The sequence below is a fragment of the Tachysurus fulvidraco genome, chromosome 17 (assembly GCF_022655615.1).
Source record: "Tachysurus fulvidraco isolate hzauxx_2018 chromosome 17, HZAU_PFXX_2.0, whole genome shotgun sequence".
NCBI lineage: Eukaryota > Metazoa > Chordata > Actinopteri > Siluriformes > Bagridae > Tachysurus > Tachysurus fulvidraco.
In genome coordinates this window covers 408,246-418,245 of record NC_062534.1, presented here as the reverse complement: position 1 = coordinate 418,245, position 10,000 = coordinate 408,246, and the positions used below count along the sequence as shown (strand labels likewise).

General features: G+C 39.9%; 1 pseudogene; it reads left to right on the top strand.

Moving 5' to 3' along the window:
• Positions 1 to 10,000, top strand: part of LOC113655027 — an 11,862-nt pseudogene that overhangs the window by 673 nt on the left and 1,189 nt on the right.

Sequence of the window (10,000 nt, the reverse complement as noted above, 5' to 3'; positions counted from 1 at the left end):
CAGAGAGAGACACAGAGAGAGAGAGAGACAGAGAGGGAGAGAGACAGAGGGAGAGAGACAGAGAGAGAGACAGAGAGAGAGAGACAGAGAGAGACAGAGAGAGAGAGAGACAGAGAGAGAGAGACAGAGAGAGACAGAGAGAGACATGAGATACAGAGACATATGGAGAGAGACAGAGATATAGAGAGAGATAAGATACAACACATCGAGAGAGAGAGATAGACAGATATAGAAACATATGACAGAGAGAGATAGACTATATACATATATTATATATATACATAATATATAGATACTGATATATATCTAGAGCATTATCAGATATATATAGAGAGAGAGAGAGAGAGAATAAGGATGTGTGTATTGTATGTATGAGTTATTTCTTGCTGTTATATTTATTTTTATTTGTAAGGTTTTGTGCCTCTGTGTTTGTCGACTTTTAATCCCGACTCATATTTACTGTAGATTAAAAACTTGTAATGTAATTTGTGGCCATCGTCTGTGCTCTGTGTGTGGGAGGGGCATACGCTCTGTCAATCACAGGGGAACTAGCCAATCGTGGGCATCTGTGAGCTCATACATGTGGAAGAGGGAAATTATTAATTATTAATCTCTCAGAATTTTCTCTCTCAGTGTTTAATAAAAACACATTTGTCATTTTTTCGACTTTTCCATTTCTTTATTGTTCCACTGGAGCTTAAAGGAGGTTAACGATGTTTAAACATTATTAGAAGTTTAAAACCTCCGGGTTTTCCTTCTCTAATGAATGTGACAGTAATGAGCAGTGTGATGGTGTTATAAGAGCTTATAAGTGCTGTATGTAGAGATCTGATGGAAGACTATGTTTGGAGCTCCGATTTCAGCCCTGCATGTTGTTCCAATTTTATCTGAATAAACTCTTCACAAATTCCGACATGTCATTCATGACAGGAAATGACATCATATCCTGCCTTTCTGTGTTCCTGTTCTACTGAGATGCAGAAAGCCAGAACTCAGCACACAAATCCCAGGAACTTAGTCTGAACTCAGGAATGTCCTTCACGTGAGAACTAATTACACGTGTTGTCCATTTTGTGTGTTTGTCTAAATGAGTAAACAATTTGTGAAGCTGGGAAACCTGAGTAATGACAGGGTTTAGCCGAGGATCGTGAGCTGGAAGTCGTTTGCGTAACGTGGATTAACTCTGATTTACTGCAGCGTCGTGTTTCAGCTTGTCGGAGAATCTGTGTGGAATCTCCGAGTGTAAAGTGACTCGGATCTCATTGTCTTTCATAACGTCCAGCTGTGACGTGATGCTCCTGTAAACATTTAGCTGCAGGACTCAGGGATTACAGACACAACACAAACATCTGGATTTACACTAAAATATCCTCTGCCATTCGTCCTCGTGACCTCTGACCTCTTATCTGAAGGAAGTTTTGTTGAATGAAACTCAGGATATACGTGTGTGCACAGATGTTTGTTTTTGCATTACAGGGGGCGATACATGCACCAAATTCGGATATGTCGTAGACCCTGGTCTGAAGTTTGTTGCTTCTATTTTTCTAAGCGATCAGAATTCCAGCATTCCCGGTACGGAAGCTCAAAGTGGCCTTTTTCCCCATAGACTTCCATTATAAACTTTTGAGGTTTATAACTCGGCAAGTTTTCGAGCGATTTACACCGAACTCGGACAGGTTCTTTAGGACCTTACTCAGGACCAAGTTTTTATTTCGGACTTCCGACGGAATTTTCGGTTTTCCGGTAGTCGACGATCGAACATCCCATAGACTTGAATGGGGAATTCCGAAAATTCCTCTAAGCTCTCACACACACAGCGAGCGCAGAGCTCAGGCACGGCTTCTCTCTCTGTGATCCACGCAGTATAGTAATAAGTAGAATCCCATAATGACTGCAGTATTGACATGAAATGTCCAAACCCTCAGTAGACACTTTTTGCCAAAAGTATTGGCACCCCACTGGATATTCTGGTGACGTCACTCGACACCACGTGACGTCACGTGTAGCCCCGCCCCCAAAACAAGCGAAATAAAAAAATTTGCACAACATGGACATGTGACATATCAAAACACTCAGCACAATGAGGGGAACTACTCCACGGGTATTCTGGTCACGTCACGTGAAGTCACGTGTAGCCCCGCCCCCAAAACAAGCGAAATAAAAAAATTTGCACAACATGGACATGTGACATATCAAAACACTCAGCACAATGAGGGGAACTGCCCCACGGGTATTCTGGTCACGTCACAGGCACATGTCCGCTCACCTCCAAAAATATTAGCACCCTAGCGGTCCAGTAGCTTTCACAATCTTTCTGTCCACTCACCTCCAAAAAGCACCAGCCTTTGCGAATACTTGCACCGTCAAAGGCAACATCAAAGTTTGTCGCGACAAACTTTACAAATCTAGTTGTTATTGTGATGATTCACTCTGCTCAAATGAGTCGCTAAAGTGAACGACTCAGTGTCAGTTTCTCACATGAACTGAGTCATTCCTTTGAACTCAATACTGAAAACCTCAATCAGCCAATCAGAACACAGCACTGATTAATGAGATATTTAAATTAGCTTTAATTATATAAACATTTCTAACTCAGAGTTTCTGAACCTTTTAGGCATTTCATGTGTCCACGTATTACCTCAGTAGAGGATTTTTAAGCAGAGATTTTGGTGTAAAGGTGTCAGATGTTCCTATTTTCAGCCCCCAGGCATCCCAGATACCCCCAGTTACACAGAAATATCACAATCATCTCTCTCTCTCTCTCTCTCTCTCTCTCTCTCTCTCTCTCTCTCTCTCACTCTCTCTCTCGTTGCAGGTCCTCGCACATTTACTATTGAATACGTTGGTTGCAATGCAACATTCGTGGAAAGGAAGGAGGACATTCAAGCAGCCACAACAGTTCTCCTGGTTCCTCTTCTCTACCTGGTCTCCTTTGTCTTCGGTTTCCCTGCTAACCTTCTGGCTCTTGGGTTCTTCTCTTCCGCCACAAAAAGTTTCCATCCACCATTCTGTTAGTGAACCTCACCTGCTGTGACCTTCTTCTTCTCCTCATGCTTCCCTTCCGTATCATCTACCACTTCCAGGGGAACAACTGGATGTTTGGGGAAGGCTCCTGCCGCTTGCTAATCGCTCTGTTCTATGGGAACATGTACGGCTCTGTGATCTGCCTGATGCTCATTGCTGTGGACCGCTACGTGGCTCTGGTGCATCCGTTTGGTGCCAAAACGCTACGGAGTCGCAAGACGTCCATACTGATGAGCGTGATTGTGTGGGTCGTGGTGGTGGTCGCGGCTGTTCCTCTACTAACATCACGCCAGTCTTATGACATAGACGACCTTTCCATTACAACCTGCCATGACGCTCTTCCTGCAGACGAACAGACAAACTACTTTGGGCCATATTTTACCACGCTCTTCTTCCTCTGCTTTCTCCTCCCATTATGTGTGGTGGTTTTCTGCTACAGTGCTGTATTGCGCACCCTAGTGGCCGCTGGCGCTCGCTACGCCCATGCAACCCGTGTCACGGCTCTCGTACTGGTGGTTTTCATCATCTGCCTGCTACCCAGTAACGTTCTCCTCCTCATGCACTATTATAAATGGTTGTTCTCAACTAAGAACGTGAAAGATTATGATGATGGTGAAGCTGAAGAAGCTGACAGAAGCTCTGACAACTACAATCCGCTCTACATGTTGTACATGATCAGCCTTGCCATCAGCACCTTTAACAGCTGCATTGACCCCATTATCTTCTACTACGTCTCAGAGGACTTCAGAGTAAAAGCCAGATCGTTGCTATGCTGCTCGAGAACCGTTCACGAAGCCTCTTCTGGAAGCTCCTCAGGCACCATGAGGTCAAAGGTCACACTGCTGTCCATGTCAGGAAAAACTAAAGGTGTTTCAGATAACGGTGTGGCAAAGTGTAACTTCGCCACTCGCAGGTCAAGGGGAGGAGTCATGACGACGTCTATGTGAGAAACCTCAATGTAAATAAAAGAGTTTTAATATCTGATACTGTGTTAGCTTACTGACACGGAGGTGATTTAGTTTGCTTCTGTACTAGCATGCTATGTAGCTATGTAGCATGTTGTGTGTGTGTGTGCATGTGTGTGTGTGTTTATGTGCTTGTGAGTGTGTGTGTGCGTGTGAGTGTGTGTGTGCATGCGTGTGTGTGTGTGTGTTTATGTGCTTGTGAGTGTGTGTGTGCGTGTGAGTGTGTGTGTGTATGTGTGTGCGTGTGTGCTTATGTGCTTGTGCATGGGTGTGTGTGTGTACTTGTGTGTGTGTGCATTTGTGTGTGCGCGTGCGTGTGTGTGTGTGCATGCGTGTTTGTGTGTGTTTATGTGCTTGTGCCTGTGCGTCTGTACGTGTGAGTGTGTTTGTATATGTTTTGTTTGCGTGTGTGCTTATGTGCTTGTGCGTGTGTGTGTGCGCGTGTGCGTGTGTGTGTGTGTGTGTGTGTGTGTGTATGAGATGATTGTGTATAAACAGGAAGATGTGTGTGTACTGTGTGTAATGAGTACAGTAACATTTGTGATTAATGACGTGTTCATGAAGGATATAAAGAAGCTCCTGTTGTGTATTTTATGTTCAATCTAAAACACACATTAATCTTTATAAACTTTATTATTTTAGTGTTAGAATCATTTCTGTTCTGCAGCTTTTTAATTCTTATTCTGTATTTTTGATGAAGAACTGCACCAGCTGCTGAAGGGTGAAGCAAACCATCCTCTTTACATTAACTCTGTAACCTGATATTAACCCTTTAATCGTGACACTTCACTGTCTGACTGTTCCTACAGAAATAAAAAGATCTTTCATGAAATAAAGTCATTATATAATTAATAAATATATAAATAATAAATAGTCATTATATTTAAAAAAAAAATGTATACAATAAAATATACTTATACTGTTTTTGTGTAAGATCGAATCTGAGGAATCTATAATCTCACACACAACTATAATCTCACACACACTATTACACACACACACACTGTCATTACACACACACTGTCATTACACACCCACTATCATACTTAAACACACAATCATACTCACACACACTATCATACCCTCACACACACTATTACTGTATACTCACACACTATTATACTCACACACACTATTATACTCACACACACTATCATACCCTCACACACACTATTACTGTATACTCACACACTATTATACTCACACACACTATCATACCCTCACACACACTATTACTGTATACTCACACACTATTATACTCACACACACTATCATACCCACACACACTATTACTGTATACTCACACACTATTATAATCACACACACTATAATAATCACACACACTATCATACCCTCACACACACTATTACTGTATACTCACACACTATTATACTCACACACACTATCATACCCACACACACTATCATACCCACACACACTATCATACCCACACACACTATCATACCCTCACACACACTATATATAATGTATTTGCTCTCAGTGTAAAGTTTTTAAAGATTTAATATTATCTCAGTCATACATTTGTTACAGGTTTGGTGTGTTTAATGTAGTCCTCAGCTTTGTTTTTATTTCTACAATTTCTCCACACACACACACACACACACACACACACACACACACACACACACACACACACACACACACACACACACACACACAACACACACACACACACACACACACACACACACACACACACACACACACACACACACATGCACACAAACGCACACACACACACACACACACACACACACACACACACACACACACACACACACACACACACACACACACACACACACACACACACACACACACACACACACACACACACACACACACACAGAATTTATATTTGGCATGTAACAGAATAGAAAAACCTACTGGGTTTAATTATATAGGACATTATATGGTGTGTGTGTGTGGTGTGTGTGTGTGTGTTTTGTTTGTGTGTGTGGTGTGTGTGTGTGTGTGTGTGTGGTGTGTGTGCATCTCTCTAACGTCTCCTCAATTCTGTTGCTTGAGATAACAGTACACAGTGACACCCACACACCACACACACACACAAACACTTGTTCCATTGCTGTTGTTCAGAAATACACTCGTCTGGTTCGGTGAGTGAACTTCATCTCTCTTTGTTACTTGACTTTAGTCCTTGTGCTTAAAGAAAGACTTCAATTTACATTTTAATCTTAAAATTGAAAAAGAAACACAGAACGGTGACTGTGACATGGACATCACTAACATCTCCACCTCCTGTGAGTCAGCAGCTCTGACACTGACATCTGAATAATGACAATTATTAAATTCTGTTGGCTTTATAATGTAAATTAATAATTAATGTAAATATTATGTCATAAAAATAGAATTCAGAAATAATCCAGAATATTTTCAGTAAAACTGTGTTTTGTTTACACACACTCATTTCTGCAGTAAATATTTACATTTTAGAACAGAAATATATTCATCAGGATTATGTCATCTAATTAAAAATCTAATGTTGTGAAATAAAAAACAGTAAAGACGACATTTTGTGGACAATAATGAAGTAAATCTAATGCACTTCCTGTTTTATTATTATTTACTCATCTCCTGTTTCACAGATTTTACTCTGTCTCTCTTACACACAACACACACACCACACACACAACACACACACACACACAACCACAAAACACACAACACACACACACACACAGAACACAAACACACACACACACATACACACACCACACCATATACATACACCACACACATACGCACACATAGACATACACACACACACCACACACACAAAAACAAACACACACACACACCACACACACACACAACATATACATACCACACACACACACACACCACACACACACACACACACATATACATAAACACACACACACACACACACACACACAAACACACACACACGCACACAGATCATAGACACACAACACACACAACACACTCACAGATACAGACGACACACACACACACACACACACACACACAACACACACACACACACACACCAGACATACATACAGACACACACACACACACACACACACATACACCACACACACACACACACATAAACATACACACACACACACACACACACACACACACACACACACACAACAACAACAACAACAACAACAACAAACTTTAAATTAATTTCTAATCACGTTTCTAAATAAACAGACATAAAAATAGAACAAAGCTGTGTTTTTTTTTAAACTCATTACTTCAGTTGAGTCTCGTTAAAGTTTAACATCAAGAAACAAAATGAAAGATGAAGAATGTGGGAAGTGGAAAATGTGGAAGTTAAAGAATGGAAGCATCAGAATTGTATTTTAATAACAGCTAAAAACAGCAAACGTAAGTTTTAAAATTCTTTATCTTTATATTAAAAAACATTCATTAGAATAAAACTAAAATATTTCTCAGATGTATATTTATTCTCAGTATTATATATTTATTATCTTGTAAGCACATTATTTATAACACAAACCATTTTTTTGCCTAAAAGAAGTGTAAAAGTTCCTATTTACAGATTTACAGGGTTCTTAAATTAGCTTCCAGTTAAAATATTCATTTTATTGATTTACATTAAATTTTCATTGTCAAATAAAACAAACAAAATCGAAAATTATCACCAGTGCTCTTCAGAATAAGTAAAAAATAAATAAATAATTGAAAATAAAAACAATAATAAGGAGTGAAGAATTTTTTGAGAATAAAATAAAATGATTCGATTTTATTGTGACTGTTTGAAACTCAGAGGAGGTTACGTTTGTGAATAATGTGATGTTTAAATAAATGAGCCATAAAACGGTTTTGTTATTTGCTGTAAATTGTTGTGTTAACTTCTGACCCCTAGTGTTTACTGCTGTTAATGCGCCAAATATATACAGTGTGTTCACTTTTAACAAACCTTTACACTCCAGAGGTGGCCAAAGTACACACATCCTTTACTCAAGTAGAAGTACAGATACTCATTGTAAAAGTAGAAGTAGTGACTACACTCTTTTACTCAAGTTAAAGTAAAGAAGTTTGGGCTCTGACATGTACTTAAGTAATAAGTCACCGTTTCTACTGTTTAGTGTCATGCTTGACGTCTTGTTTTATATATATATATATATATATATATATATATATATATATATATATATATATATATATATATATATATATATATGTGTGTGGTGTGTGTGTGTGTATGTGTGTGTGTGTGTGTGTGTGTATGAATATATAATTTTGGAGTGTGCTGATGGATATTTGTGTTCATCAGCCACAGGAGTGTTATGAAAGGCAGGCACTGATGTAGGTGATGTAGGGTGGAGTCAGCGTTCACATTCATCCCAAAGGTGTTCAGTAGGGATGAGATCAGAAAACAACCACATATAGCAGGAAAGGTCAGGTGACCCAATACTTTTGGAAATATAATGTATACCAAGTGTATCACCAAGGCCATATCCCAAACTGTAGGGAGATTCCAGCTCTGTGCTTCAAAACAACTCAAAATTATTGTGATGTTTTACAAATGACAAAATTAATGTTCATTAAATTAAGCACTTGGTGTTTTTTGGGTTGACCCCAGGGGCAGTTCTAGGGTTTCATCTTTAGGGGTTTTAGCCCTCAGTTAGAATTTAAAACAAGAAGAGTTCTATATTATATATTATATGACAACTCTGGTAATAAGAATAGTGACATTTCACTGCTTTTGGTTGCCGTCTTTGCGGCTTTCCGCCGATTAACGTTATAGATAAACGCCTCCAGCTCTGACTGCGCGTGCACGCTGCGCGTACCCGTGCGTCTCCGTTCTAATAAAGCAGACAGCTGAAGACGCACGTGTGAAACACTACAACACACGCGTGTAAAAACAAAGTAAAAAAAATCGCTCTTGGATCAAACTGATAAATAATTATCTTTCCCATCGACGACACGTCCTGCATTTTAACGTCATTTTTATTGTTTATTTATGAAAGTAAAAATGATCCTTATAGTTTTAGGGAGGCTGAGATTACAGACAGGGGGCTGGAGACACCCTAATAAAGGGCTAGAACCCCCCTTGGGTGACACAATTCACAACGCATTTGCCTTTGTGACGCCGATTATTACAAACATCTCCCTCATATATGGCCATGTGTGTTCAGGAATGTCCTCGTTGTTAGTTACTTTAACATCGGTGACTCCCTCTGAATGAACATTAGCCATTCCTTTTGTAGGCGCTGCTCATTGTTAGCTCCGCTATCCTTAGTCTATGTCTGATAGCCAGTAAATAATACAGTACACCAGTCACATGGGGGAAAAAGCCGCACAATGATAGGATGATAGGCTGGAAACAGCGTCCAATGAGAAGGAATAATACTAAAAGTAACGAGTCCGTTTGGGAAATGTAAGAAGTAAAAAGTACAGATATTTGTGTAAAAATGTAATGAGGAAAAGTCAAAAGTTGTCCGAAAAATAAATAGTGGAGTAAAAACTGATACCAGAAAAATGTACTTAAGTACAGTAACGAAGTATTTTTACTCTGTTACTTCCCACCTCTGCTACACACACACACACACACACACACACACACACACACACACACACACACACACACACACACACACACACACACAGACACAAACAGACACAAACAGAAGTAGAGAATTTGAGCAGAATTTACATGTTAAATATCTTTTCTGTTTTTCACAGATGACCTTTGACCTCCAGGTGAACAAGGAGCCCAACATGGTGGCAGTAAATGAGGGTGAGAGAAACATCTGTTTTACATCACACTGTGTTGGAATCATACCATATGGTGTGTTGTGTATCACTGTGTGTGTGTGTGTGTGTGTGTGTGTGTGTGTGTACAGTGCCAATGTTGGTGGTGGTGACCAGTGTGTGTACTCTGTGTGTTCTCATCGTCTCCACACTCTGGACATGTTTGAAGATCGTAAGAGCCGTGAGAACGGAAACACAGGAGACGTACACGC